The sequence below is a fragment of the Lepidochelys kempii genome, chromosome 19, assembly GCF_965140285.1.
Source record: "Lepidochelys kempii isolate rLepKem1 chromosome 19, rLepKem1.hap1, whole genome shotgun sequence".
NCBI lineage: Eukaryota > Metazoa > Chordata > Testudines > Cheloniidae > Lepidochelys > Lepidochelys kempii.
The window spans coordinates 10,644,362-10,657,566 of record NC_136398.1 but is presented as its reverse complement, the minus strand read 5'-3'; the positions used below and the strand labels follow the sequence as shown (position 1 = coordinate 10,657,566).

The 13,205-nt window shown below is 48.8% G+C and overlaps 1 long non-coding RNA gene across 1 annotated transcript; it reads right to left on the bottom strand.

The window, feature by feature from the left end:
- Positions 1-4,424: 4,424 nt before the first annotated feature.
- LOC140900378 (uncharacterized) lies at positions 4,425-10,394 on the bottom strand. Its single transcript, XR_012155615.1, has 2 exons — positions 8,605-10,394; positions 4,425-8,553 (listed from the first exon to the last, which is right to left on the bottom strand). It is a non-coding gene; the product is annotated as an uncharacterized LOC140900378 (long non-coding RNA).
- Positions 10,395-13,205: the final 2,811 nt, after the last annotated feature.

Below are 13,205 nucleotides of genomic sequence, written 5' to 3'. Positions count from 1 at the left end.
AGCCGGGCAGGCCAAACCACCCTACAGCCACACACAACACATACAGAGTCTGGCGGAGCCGGGCAGGCCAAACCACCCTACAGCCACACACAACACACACAGAGTCTGGCAGAGCCGGGCAGGCCAAACCACCCTACAGCCACACACACCACATACAGAGTCTGGCGGAGCCGGGCAGGCCAAACCACCCTACATCCACACACAACACACACAGAGTCTGGCGGAGCCGGGCAGGCAAACCACCCTACATCCACACACACCACACACAGAGTCTGGCGGAGCCGGGCAGGCCAAACCACCCTACATCCACACACAACACACACAGAGTCTGGCGGAGCCGGGCAGGCCAAACCACCCTACATCCACACACACCACATACAGAGTCTGGCAGAGCCAGGCAGGCCAAACCACCCTACATCCACACACAACACACACAGAGTCTGGCGGAGCCGGGCAGGCAAACCACCCTACATCCACACACAACACACACAGAGTCTGGCAGAGCCGGGCAGGCCAAACCACCCTACATCCACACACAACACACACAGAGTCTGGCAGAGCCGGGCAGGCCAAACCACCCTACATCCACACACACCACATACAGAGTCTGGCGGAGCCAGGCAGGCCAAACCACCCTACATCCACACACACCACATACAGAGTCTGGCGGAGCCGGGCAGGCCAAACCACCCTACATCCACACACACCACATACAGAGTCTGGCGGAGCCAGGCAGGCCAAACCACCCTACATCCACACACAACACACACAGAGTCTGGCAGAGCCGGGTAGGCCAAACCACCCTACATCCACACACACCACATACAGAGTCTGGCGGAGCCAGGCAGGCCAAACCACCCTACATCCACACACAACACACACAGAGTCTGGCAGAGCCGGGCAGGCCAAACCACCCTACATCCACACACAACACACACAGAGTCTGGCAGAGCCGGGTAGGCCAAACCACCCTACATCCACACACAACACACACAGAGTCTGGCGGAGCCGGGCAGGCCAAACCACCCTACATCCACACACACCACATACAGAGTCTGGCGGAGCCAGGCAGGCCAAACCACCCTACATCCACACACAACACACACAGAGTCTGGCAGAGCCGGGCAGGCCAAACCACCCTACATCCACACACACCACATACAGAGTCTGGCAGAGCCAGGCAGGCAAACCACCCTACATCCACACACAACACACACAGAGTCTGGCAGAGCCGGGTAGGCCAAACCACCCTACATCCACACACACCACATGACTTAGCCCAAGTCAGAAATACTTGATTAGCAGGACAAGCTCCCCAGGGGATCCCCAAGGGTAAAGGTACAGGGAGCCCAAGTCTGTCAGCAGCAGCTGCTGTACAAGTGTGTGCCTGCCCAAGACATGGCTTCATCCTGTGTGTGGAGTTTTATCCCCTGGGTCTGCTTCTGATTCAGTGACAGGTTACTACATGGCAAAATGCAGCTGCTGTGTGGATGATGGGCCGTCACCAGAGCAGGCATTTCTACCCCAGGGTCATTTAGTGAAAGCCCTAACCCAGGGGTAGTCAGTAAGTAGACTGCACCAAATCCGGGCCACCAGGTGCTTTTGAGCAGACCCCAAAATCTTTTTGTTTATTTATTGTTTATTCTCATTATTGTTGTTGTTTTATTATTATTTTCTCTGGAGTCCAGACCTTGACTATACCTTGGTCAAGAAATTTAGACTTGACAAAAAATAATTGACTACCCTCGCCCTAACCTAATGACTAGGGTACTAGCTTGCAACATAGGAAACCTGCATTCAATTCCCTGCTCTTTCACAGAAAGACTTCCTGTGTAACTGGGGGAATTGTTTAGCTTCTCTGTGTCTCTCATCAATACAATGGTGATCATAACACAGTCTTACATCACAGAGGTGTTATGAGAATACATTCAAAATAATGACATGTTGAGATACTATAGTTAAGGAGACTAGATAAGTCCCGTAGCTAGAAGTTACATTCCCCCATCCTCCTCCTCTTGCTTGGCTGAACACACAGAAACAACACATGTAAAAGTATAAAAAATCCCAATGATTTAAACCACCAGATGCACCTAGAGACATGTTCACCTCCTCTCCCTCCCCCTTCATTTTGCTACATTTAGTCCCTGGACCATTGTCATAATTTAGACCATGAACCAAATTTGGTTCTTCCAAGATCCAACATCATCTGAAGATTAGGTTAAAAGACAAAACCCGTAATGAGAAATTTCACACAACCAAAGAAAGAAAGACTGGTTGATAATGGGTGAAATTATTTGTATTTTTGTAACACAGACATGGACCAGAACCCCATTGTGTTATGTGCTGTCCAAATGAAGATAGAATCATTGCTAACTTTGGCATTAGATGGTGGATAGAATTCAATCTGTCTTCTGTCCAGACAAACAATCTACAAAATATTTGGTAATGAATGACTCTATATACTCTCTCTAGGAAGTTACACCACAGACAGAACGCTGAATTACAACATTGTTTTTAGAGAAAACAATTCCATTCAGAAATTCAGGTCTCCACTCGCACAGTTTATTGGTGTGACCCAAAGTCCCCAGAGGTAGAAGAGTTCCTTGTAAGTCATTGCAGCAGCATCTAATAACTATTTTTGTTTCATAGCATCTTTCATCTTGAAGGATCAAAAAGCACTTTACAGACCCTCGCGGGCCAGAAGGTTCTAAGGCTTCACCCAGAGAGTCTTCCTCGCACAGGGAATTGCATGGAAATACTTACCAGCCCTGGAGACTGAAGGCCTCTCTTTCTCCATGCATCATGCAAGCACAGCAAAGGAGAAGGCAGGGCAAGCTTCCTCCAGCGTGCCTAATGCCTGCCCTGGAGGGAGCAAGAGGGGAGCTCAGTTTCCATTTGTCATTTAGACCTTGGCTTTTCTGCAACAAGTGCCAAGCAGGAGACCAGTTACTGTCGATTCTAACTGTGTTTTTTGTGACGGAGATGTGCTGAACTGAGTCAGGCTCACCAAACTCATTTGGCCACCAAACAGCCATGTGATGGGAATGACTTTCAATTACTCCCAGCTCAGGATGGACTCAGGCTGGTCTCCGAGAGAGGATCACTAATCCCCCGAGCTGTTCAGACCCCTCCGTTACATAGATTTATGACAAAGCACTAAAGGGTGTTTCAGCCCAATGAATTAGCGGGTGGGCTGGATATCATTTGATTTCTCGTACTGAACAAAGGCCCCATGCACAGGGGGCCGGTAGGAGTCACAGACTGTTCCTTGCTGACTCACTGTCCCAGGAAGATGGAAAAGATGAATGACATTTTCAATTTTACAAGTATTTTGTTTCCTGCCAGGTTTATAAATCAGGGTAAGGTTCACCTCTGCTCAGATCAGAAAGTGATGCCAAGTTGGTAGCGGAGACACCGAGAGACTTGGCTTCCTAGCCCGAGAGCCTGATCTGAATTCCCTCACTCAATGAAACAGATCCGACATGCCAGTAATATAGGGTGACCAGAAGGCAAGTGTGAAAAGTCAGGATCAGGGTGCAGGGTGGGGATAATAGGCGCCTATATAAGACAAAGCCCCAAATATCAGATCTGTCCCTATAAAATGGGGACATCTGGTCACCTTACTGTAATACACTATAACCTCATTCTGTATAGCGCCTTTCACAGCTAAGAAAGAATTAGAAAGAGAGAGAGAAATGAAGGTGCAGAAGCAAGGGACGCAAGCTGTGTGCTCAGCCGAGATGTGAAAACAGATGGAGAGTGGATCAGGTGGAGAGAGACATGACACGAAAGCTGTTCCAGGTGGCAAGAACTGCAGAGGAGAATGCTCTTCCACCACCCTGGGAGGGACAGAAAGGAGGCCAGTGCTAGATGAGTGAAGAAAAGAAAGCAGAGTGAAATAAGAGTCCCAATCCTGCAGCCCTTTCTCACGTGAATGGTCCCATTAGCCTCAGTGTAAGTTTGTGGAAGGTTTTAAAAAACAGGGTCTTGAAATGAACGGGGAGTGAATGTAATGAATGCACAATCCAAGGATGCAGGAGTTTAACATGAGAAAAGATGGAGCAAGTCCTATTTCCTGCCTCAAGCCCAAATAGGTGGGATTGGTGCAGGGATCCCACAAAGTTGGGAGGGGTGGAATCCTGAGCAGCCCACAGAGCAGCAATGGAATCAGTAACCTTTGCCATACCAGTGGCCACCCCCAACACCTGCCACAGGCAGCAAGGACCAGTGGATCAGTGCTTCCGCCTTCACTCCTTCTCCCCCACTGCTGCCCCCAGGCCTACCTATGCACCAAGATGCAGGGCTCCCCATGGAGCTGGACACTATGGCATGCAGGGGGGTGGATGGTGAACCCATACTCACCTCCTTCCCCTGTACTTGGGGGATTATTGTCTTCCTCGAGTTAAAAGGTTTGAAAAAGGTAATTTGATCTGCAATTCCCGGAATGCGCCTGGAACTGAGAAAGCAAGCGAGAAAGCAGCCAATGCACCATGCTGGTACCAAGTGGGCAGAGCAGTGTTAGAATGATAGTTTCAGACTTTCTCAAAGTCCTGTTTACTACCAGTGATTGCTCCTCTCCCCTAGTATAAAAGTGAACGTATCCGATTTTCCATCACTAAAACCAAGATTCATGCCTGCCCCCTGAGTGGAGTCAGGGCTGTAGGTCACCAGGCAGCAACTCTGCTGACTCTGCATACCAGGCTAACGAAGCAGAGCTTGACACATGGCCAACCTGGTCTTGAGTTATAACCTTGGTCTTCAACCCAAGGACCTTGCATTAGTTATCTGTGACCAACAGAAAAACAACCACCCAGGACTTCAGAGTCTTCTAAGAGCAACTTCTACCCTAACCCAGGGTGCCTAGACCCCCAGGATCAAAGAAGGCATCTCCACCCTCTGCAAAGAAGGGGACAGGTGTCAGCGATTCACTCTTGTGTCACAGATGAAGGGGTTATAACCCAGCAGGATTCGTCGCCAAACCTATTTGCACCCATGTGCTAAATTGCCAGTTGGGAGGGTGAGACCAGTTGGCAGAGTATTGCTTGGACTGGTACAAATCAGTATGATCTAATTAATATGAAGCCCCCTTTCTTAGATGCTCTAATGGTTGACAGCTTTTTTGCCCTCCCATCTTGTGCTGACGTGATCCCGCTAAATCTCACAAGCTGACCAGGCTGGGTACAGAGTTGGAAGGGCAACCACCAAGGAGTACGCAGTCGCTGCAGGTGATGTGACAGTCTTCCTGCTGAGTCAACATGGAGCTAGAGTCCCACATGGTGCCCAGGGATGAGCTGTAAAGTCAAAAGCCTAACTACTGGCAGCCATCAAACAAACATTCCTTAAGAGTAGGGCCATTAAGCCTGGTGCCAGGCTCACTTTAACATTCGGCCCCCTTTCCGTTTCACCTGGATACAGGCTTTCCCCTCACTGCCTGCCCTAGTTGATCAAGCACTAAACTTGAATGCAGGAGATCTGGGTTCCAATTCCCGCTCTACCACTGGCCTGCTGGGTGACCGTGGGCAAGTTTCCTCATCTGTAAAACAGTGATAATTATACTGACCTCCTTTGTAAAGTGCTTTGAAATCTAGGGCTGGAACGCACTAAGAGGTAGGGAGTGTTATTATTATACAGTGTTGATGTGGACTGTTAAACAGTTGCTGTCTTCCTCCCCCCCTCCCCAGAAGTGGCTGCACTTCAATGCTGGATGAAGTGACTCCTTACCCACCTCACTGGAGTGCGGTGATATGTCTTTAATGCGAGCCCTAGGGCCCAGTGGAAGGCAATGGGGCTGTGCTAAGCACTGTCATCACTTCAGTTCAAGTGGCAGATTGAGAATAAGCCTCCATAAGGCCATCTGGGCCAAACTCCCCCTCATCTCCTCCCACCAGAGCTATTCCCAGTGCTCTCTGCCCTGTTCTCTCCTTTCATGTGCCGATCACAGAGTTCTCCCTCTGCGCTGGATTTGGAGCATGGAGCTCCCATGTGCTGGGAACTGAAGGGTTTTAGCTACATGGCCAAGCGGGATCTCTCAGCTTTTCTGCCATGTTTTTGATCAGGAATGAAGTCTGAAACCTTCCTGGTGAGATCCAGACAGCTGGCAGCCCTAAACCCCAGCCTACCTCGGCCTTCCCTGCCCCAGGGCTTCCATCCCCCTCCCTCCCCTGAAAACAAAACGGATTATTTAGTTGCCCTGCATGACAAGGGGGGATGCAGCCCATGAGGCACCAGGGCCGTAGGCAGCCCAGACACTGCTGCTGTCATTTCAAAAGCTCTTAATGTGCTAAAGCTTAAGTGCAATTTGATACCATTCACCAGGGAGCCCTTTGATGCAGGGGCTGCTAACTGGATGAGAAAGACATCCCCCTCCATCCAGCTGTGGCAAAATGACCCCACATCAAAGCCAGCCTTCCAGCTAACCCCACAGCTATGCTCATGACCACTGGTGCACACAGCGCACTCCCTCCCTTTCACAGCCTCTCCCGCTGGGTGTGTTTTGTCCTGCCCCCACCGGAAAGAAATTCTCTTTTGCCCAGGAATGTTAATTCACATGGGGAATGTCAGGGGTTCTCCCGCAAGGAATCAGACCTACAGTCCCAAGGATACAGCAGGGCGTTGAATGTTTAGAGGGGTGCACGGGAGACCTGTTGGCCATGGAAACTTTCAGCTACAGAACTGAGCGGATTTCGTTTCGCTGCCACGTGTGGCAAGTTAGCAGTTCAAGTTAGCATGGCCACAGCTCAGGTTGGAGTCAACTATTACAGGCAGTAGCTGGCTAGCTGGTATGCAGAGACCGACCTCAGCTCCATCAAAGCCAAGGGAGTTCTAGTTAAAGGTACCTAAGCTGGTGCAAGTGATGGAGGTCTGTGTAGTTTCAGTGATGGTTTCCTTTCTGGAAATCAGAGGGGTTAGTTTAGAATTCATTTTTCTGAGCTCCAGCAGGGATATATAAAGATCTAATCTCAAACTGCCCCTCTATCCCCCCTCTTCTCCAGCAAAATCTGGTTCTGCAATGTAGATTCTCAGTCTGGGCAACATGATGCCCAGGAGGACACAAACAGGGCCGGGTGGGTTGCGACCAACCTCCATTTCCTGGCTAGATGCAAGGGAGGGTGCTGAAACATGCATGAGTTGTAACGTGGGGTCACAGTCTAAACGCCCCCTTTCACAAAAGCACTCAAAAAACAAGGCCTCTGTCTGCCTCATTTCGCCAGATGAGGACAGCAGCAAGAGTCACAGCTCAGGCTCAGGGAATCAGGGCAGACACAACCCAGGAGACAGACAAAGAGTATGTAATGCCTTTGGCTCATGCCCATAACACCAATTAAAAGTGATCTGCAAAGGACAAAGAAATCAGGCTTGGGCCTTTTTCATTTTGCTGTGATAAAAAAAGCTTTAAAGTTTTGGTTTAAAAAATGTTACGGGGGAAGGGAGAATTTGGCTCAGTTTTATTTTTTAAATACTATAATTCAGGGTTTGGGTGTGTGTGTGTGTTTTTTTACCATGTTTTCCCAGAAGACTCTATGGATGACTAGGGAACTAGTATACTGGTGACTTCACAAGTGCATGGCTGGAGGTCTCCTTGAGGGACTAGAGAACTGGTGTGAAAGCTCTTGATGTCTTCCTGAAGGGGCTGGGCTGCTAAATCTTTTATCTTGTCCCTGTTTGTCAGAAAGTTGAGTTCAACAAAACACAACGAAAAACCCCAACGTGCATGTAGCAAATCTCTCTCTGCTTCCAATCGCTTCCTTGGAACTTGTGATTTCACAATTCTATTAGCTTTCCAGTCATCCATAGAGTCTTCCAGAAAAAGAAACAAGGTTTAAACTAACAAACAAACAAAAAACAGATAAATAGAACATTCCCCAATTTAAACATTAATGATAATAATAATAATGATAAACCTTCCAGGTTTTCTATGTGCATCGTAAACTTACCTTTGAAAGTTACTTTTACCAATAACAGCTAAGCATTTATTATTATTATTGGGGGGTCCTGTACTCCTCAAAGAGGTGAGCATACATGTTACTCTCCAAGGCCCAGATCCTCAAAGGAACTCTCACTGAAATCAATGGGAGCTAGGCACCTAAATAAATTAGGTATTTTAGGCAACTCAATAAATTTGAGGATCTGGGCATAAATGCTTCACTTACAGACATGTATTCTAAACGACTTAGGAGGTCATCTCATTTTCACTAAGGTCCCTTTACACCACTGTGGCAGCGTAAAGGAGCCTCAGGATAAATGAGAATCTGGCCCTTATAATTTCCTAAAATAACCCAATGCTTTCTACATGCTCATTTTGTAAACTGCACTCTAATTGATTAGTGCCACTGTCTGGTGTTGGAAAATCCCTCAGCAACTGATGGTTGTCAAGGTTAATTTCTCAGGCTGCCATCAAGTACAAGCCCGCCAGGGTGGTAGAACCCACCTGCTGATTTGACAAAGAGCGTTTGGTAGGTCGGCACCCGATCCCGTGTGATGTTGGTTGGCACTTTCAACTCACATTGAGCTCCAGTGGACGTGAGCGCACTTCGGGCCAGATCCACAAAGATACTTAGGCTCCTAACTTCCATTGAAATCAATGGGAGTTAGGAGCCTAAATACCTTAGTCTCTCTCCACATCAGGAGCACAATGGGCAAGAGAGAAATCAGAACAATCATGTGTGTCCTCTGTCCTCCCCCAGGCTCACCACTATGGTAACTTGCCACCACTAATCTCCAGCTACACCATCCTAGCATCAGAAAGTCACATTCCCATGTCCTGACACTGCAGTAATGGAGTGTGGCTATTTTAGCACATCCAGTTCCATACATTCCCTGGGAGATATAGTCCAAATGGCCTGATTCACACTGACTTTAAATCCCTTTGTTAGTATCCTGACGGTAACTACACTAATAGCTACCATTGAGTCTGATGCGCACTGCAGTACACGCCTGAGTGCTTGGGAAATGCATGGAGGCTCAGATCCATATATTAAAGTTGTAAAAATAATGAATTCCCTAGTGGGGTCTCCGCTGATGACATAAGTCACTCAAACGCTGCTCTGGGGACTTATCATGCCATCTCAATGTCTCCATGGTCTTATTTTCTTGAATTTCACTGCAGCCCATTCATTCCTTTCACTCTCATTTGGAAACCGTGTATGTAGCCTTCCAGTTGTAAATTGCCGGTTCAAATCTAGCTCAGGGCTGTAATGATTGAAATTAATGATCAGTTATTTGAAGGTAATTGTGAAGAGAGATTTTATTTACAGGATATTTTAAAATAGATTTCTTCTGTGTCGTGTCTGTGACTCACACACATTGCAGTATTCAGCCTCACAACACTAGGATGTAGGGAAGCATTATGATCACTCAGTACAGATGGGAAACTGAGGTATAGAGAAGTTAAGTGACTTGCCCAGGGTCCCACAGGAAGCCTGTAGCAGAGCTAGGAATAGAACTCAGACCTCATGAGATCCAGTCCAGAGCCTGAGCCTGAGCCGCAAGGCCATACTTCCTCCACCTAGCTCTCAGTCTAGTTCAGGCCAGGGAGACAGTGTGTCCTAAAGGACAGAGCACTGGACTGGGACACGGGAAAGCTAGATTCTATTCCCAGCTCAGCCACTAACGCCCTGGGCAACCCAGGGCAAGTCACTTCTCCCTGTGCCTCAGTGTCCCACCTGTAAAATAGAGATAACTATACCGACCTCCTTTGTAAAGCACTTTGAGGTCTACTGAGAACAAGTGCTAGATAGGAGGCTGTTTTTTTTATTATTTGCTCCCGATCATCACACAAATGGGACTCTCAGCGGAGACACCTCGGAGAGGACAGGCACTGAGGGAACATCTACCCTGCCACTAGAGGGATAATTTCAGGTACATGCACGACCTGTGATCGAGCTAGCGCACTAAACACAACAGGGTAGCCATGGCAGCGTATGCTAGCTGCCCGAGTACAAGCCTGTCCGTGATTTTAGGTATGTACATTTCAGGGGGACGGTCTGTATCTCAGAAGTCCTGTGATGAAATGACTCCAAATTTGTTCCATGACCTCTCCTCCTTCTCCGACACGGCCCAGCAGTGTCTAAAGCCCTGGCATGTGCATGTGAGAACACACTGAAATAGCACCTATTAAAAAATAAAGCCGGTCTCCGCTTTAACCAGGCTGGAGCTAGTGCTCCTCCAGAATTCAAGGGTATCCACCCATAGGTGTTGTATTGGTTTAGAAATCAATTTCGATCGAGCAGTACAATCCCCTAGCATGGACTCAGTTATTCTGGTATAAAGGTGCTTTGAGCAGTACAGCTCATTCCCAATACTGACAGGTTTCAGAGTAACAGCCTGTTAGTCTGTATTCGCAAAAAGAAAAGGAGGACTTGTGGCACCTTGGTTAGTCTCTAAGGTGCCACAAGTACTCCTTTTCTTTATTCCCAATACTGTTACACCACTCTCTATTACAGCAGCCCAGAAGCACACAGGGGACAGTAGAGGGGAGATTTCTCAAAGCAAAGACTTAAAATACCCGCATCCCTTCCTCTTACGATCTGAGCTGTGAGCCAAATTGGTTAGCCGTCCCACAAGCCCAGTACCAGCCCACTAACTCCGGTGGCAAACGCTGCACCACTCCCTGCAGTTTGAAATGCCGGACGTGTCTGATTGAGACAATTCAATCCGAGAGAGAGAGATGACCCCAGAAATGCAAGAAGTGTCTTTCTAGCAGCACAAACAGCAGCTGGGGATGGGAGCAGCAACTGGGATGGCTTCACCGCAGGTCAGCAAGCCGGCAGCGCACTCAGTCATTGGGGGAAATCACAACTAGCATTGCTTCAGGAGCAGAGGTAGAGATGGTGCCAGCCAAAACAAACAACGCTTAGAAGAATTTAATAAAGGAAGATCAAGGCAGGCGCCTCTCCCGTGACCCTGCAGCACTGAGCTGCTTTTCATTAGGGTAACTTTGCCCACTCAAGCACGTCTAAGCCCTGGTGCCACGGTGAGTTTCCTCCACCTTGTTGTGGGCTCTGCCACATAAAGCAGACAACACCCTGTGCCAAACAACTCTCCAGACCCAGGATCAGCTGCTCCTGCTGAGAGAGGAACTAGCCACAAAAATTATTCAGCCTTAAAGATGCAAGCTAATGAGAGTAGCACTGGGGAATGGTGCTAGACTGGCAGCCCTGGGGGCTGAAGGCCTTTTGCCATTCACAGAACAGGGTTTATGTCAGGGCACTAGCAGGGCAAGCTTCCCAGCTGATGTGCCTCAGAACAGATCTCAGAATGCAGGAGAGGGCAGCGTCCATGGCCCATTCAGTCCTTGCCCTCTGCTGAGACTGTAAACCAGAAGACCACGAGTGGACTGAAATGGTCTCATTACACCAAGGCCCATGGTAATGTCTGGTGAGTCTTTCCCTGCCGCTTTAAATGCTCTGAGTTTTGCTGCTTCGTAAAGGGCAGCAATAGGTTACCAGAACGCAGAACAGAGCACCAAAAGCTGCCTGCTAAGTGACATCACTGGGACATAGAACCTTCGCACCAGTGAAGTTCCTTGAGCGAGGGGAATCAAAGGTTAACGTGCAGCTGGTAATCATTTGAGCTCTGGAGGAAAGAGATTTTCCATGTGTGCTTCCCATCTCTCCAAGGGCCTTATTCAATACTGGCACAATCATACCCTCCCTCTTTCACCAGGATCTCAAACTAGCTTAGGACTTCAGGACTGGTCCTAGTTTCGATGGGGCCTTTTGCAAAGCAGGACTTATGAAGCCCCATGCAGATCCCTTTGCACATATGACCAGCCCTGTGATCTCCATGGTACATGGGAAAAAAGTTACAGAGAAGCCAGCTAGCAGCACAGCCAGCAATGCGGGGAGCAGAGCAGGGCTTTCTCTTACTAGGGGAAGGGAGTGAAGCTGAGCAGGGCCTAGAAGGCAGTATGAGTCATTAGGCAACACTCTTGTTGGAGCACGTACAGTCAGATGTTTGGCAGTGGACTATGGGCTCCCTGGCTACGTGCAGCCCTATGTGACCACAGGTGGAGGCTTCAGACCCCACGGCCCATGACAGTGAAGAAGGAGACTGGGGCAGAAAAGACTTCACTCTGTGCAGCGGTGCTATTTTATAATTAGGGAGAATTTTTAAAGGCCCAGGAAGAGTAGACATGACTGACTTTTAAGGTTTCCCCCTTTCTTCTACCATCCAGCTTTGGCCACTGGATAGCAGATTAAATGGGCAACTGGTTGCCTGTTATGTAGCAATCCTTCTAGTCCAAGGCCTGTTTTAAACCCTGCAACCCCACAGGCTTAGGTGGGGGGATGCACCCGGCAATATTAGGCCTGTTTGCATACTACTATTCCATTCAGCCCCTCCACAGGGTGGTTAGACCGCAGCTCACATTGCGCAACTGCGAGAACCTCCTTCCCAAGTGCTGCCCTTTCGGTGAAATGAAAGAGCCAGGACCTTTGTCTTTCTAGAGGGCAGTGGAGGATGGCTCTGCAGCAGGATAAGGAACTGGAGAGTCTCACGCAGCTTCTAGGAAAACAGGGATGCAAAAGAATTAAACAATGAAAAAGGGAATCTATTCACAGCTAAGTGGGCTAAACCTCCCGAAGCAAGAGGGGGCTTATCTAAGAGAGCATTCTTCTCCCAGGAGGTTGGTTCAGCACCTGCTCTATCACTTTGTCAGTGATCTCCAAGGATTAGCAATTCAAGCCTATTGAGCGGTAACAGCAGGCAGAGGGAACAGGGTAGGTGGGACTGCAACTGCACTGAAGCCTGGGACAATCAAGTTTTGAGCTCCAGTCCAGAACAGGGAAAAGGGCCCATTTACACTCCCCATTTTAACCTGGCCATAGCTAACTCCTCAGATTCAGTTGTAACTGTGATGAGGACAGACTGTGAGATGCTGAGCTGGTGGGGAGGAGAGGACACATGCCTGAAGAGCCCCAGGGCCCCAGCCTGAAGCACAAGCCATGTCAGAGACCATACCTGTGCTGACTGAGCACCAGATGGGCCAGCTGCAAGACCACAGAAGACAGCATCGCCCTGCTTATGTAGCACCAGAAGTTGGAGCCCTGCACACGGTAAGCTCAACCCTCTGCCCAAAGCTGGGTTCTGAAGAGGAAGCCAGAGCCTCCCCGTTTGAGGCAGGATAACGCTTGGGCCATTATTCAGTTCTGCCAAGAACCCCATTTTCTCCCATCACAGATGGCAAACTGGAGCACTGAGAGATG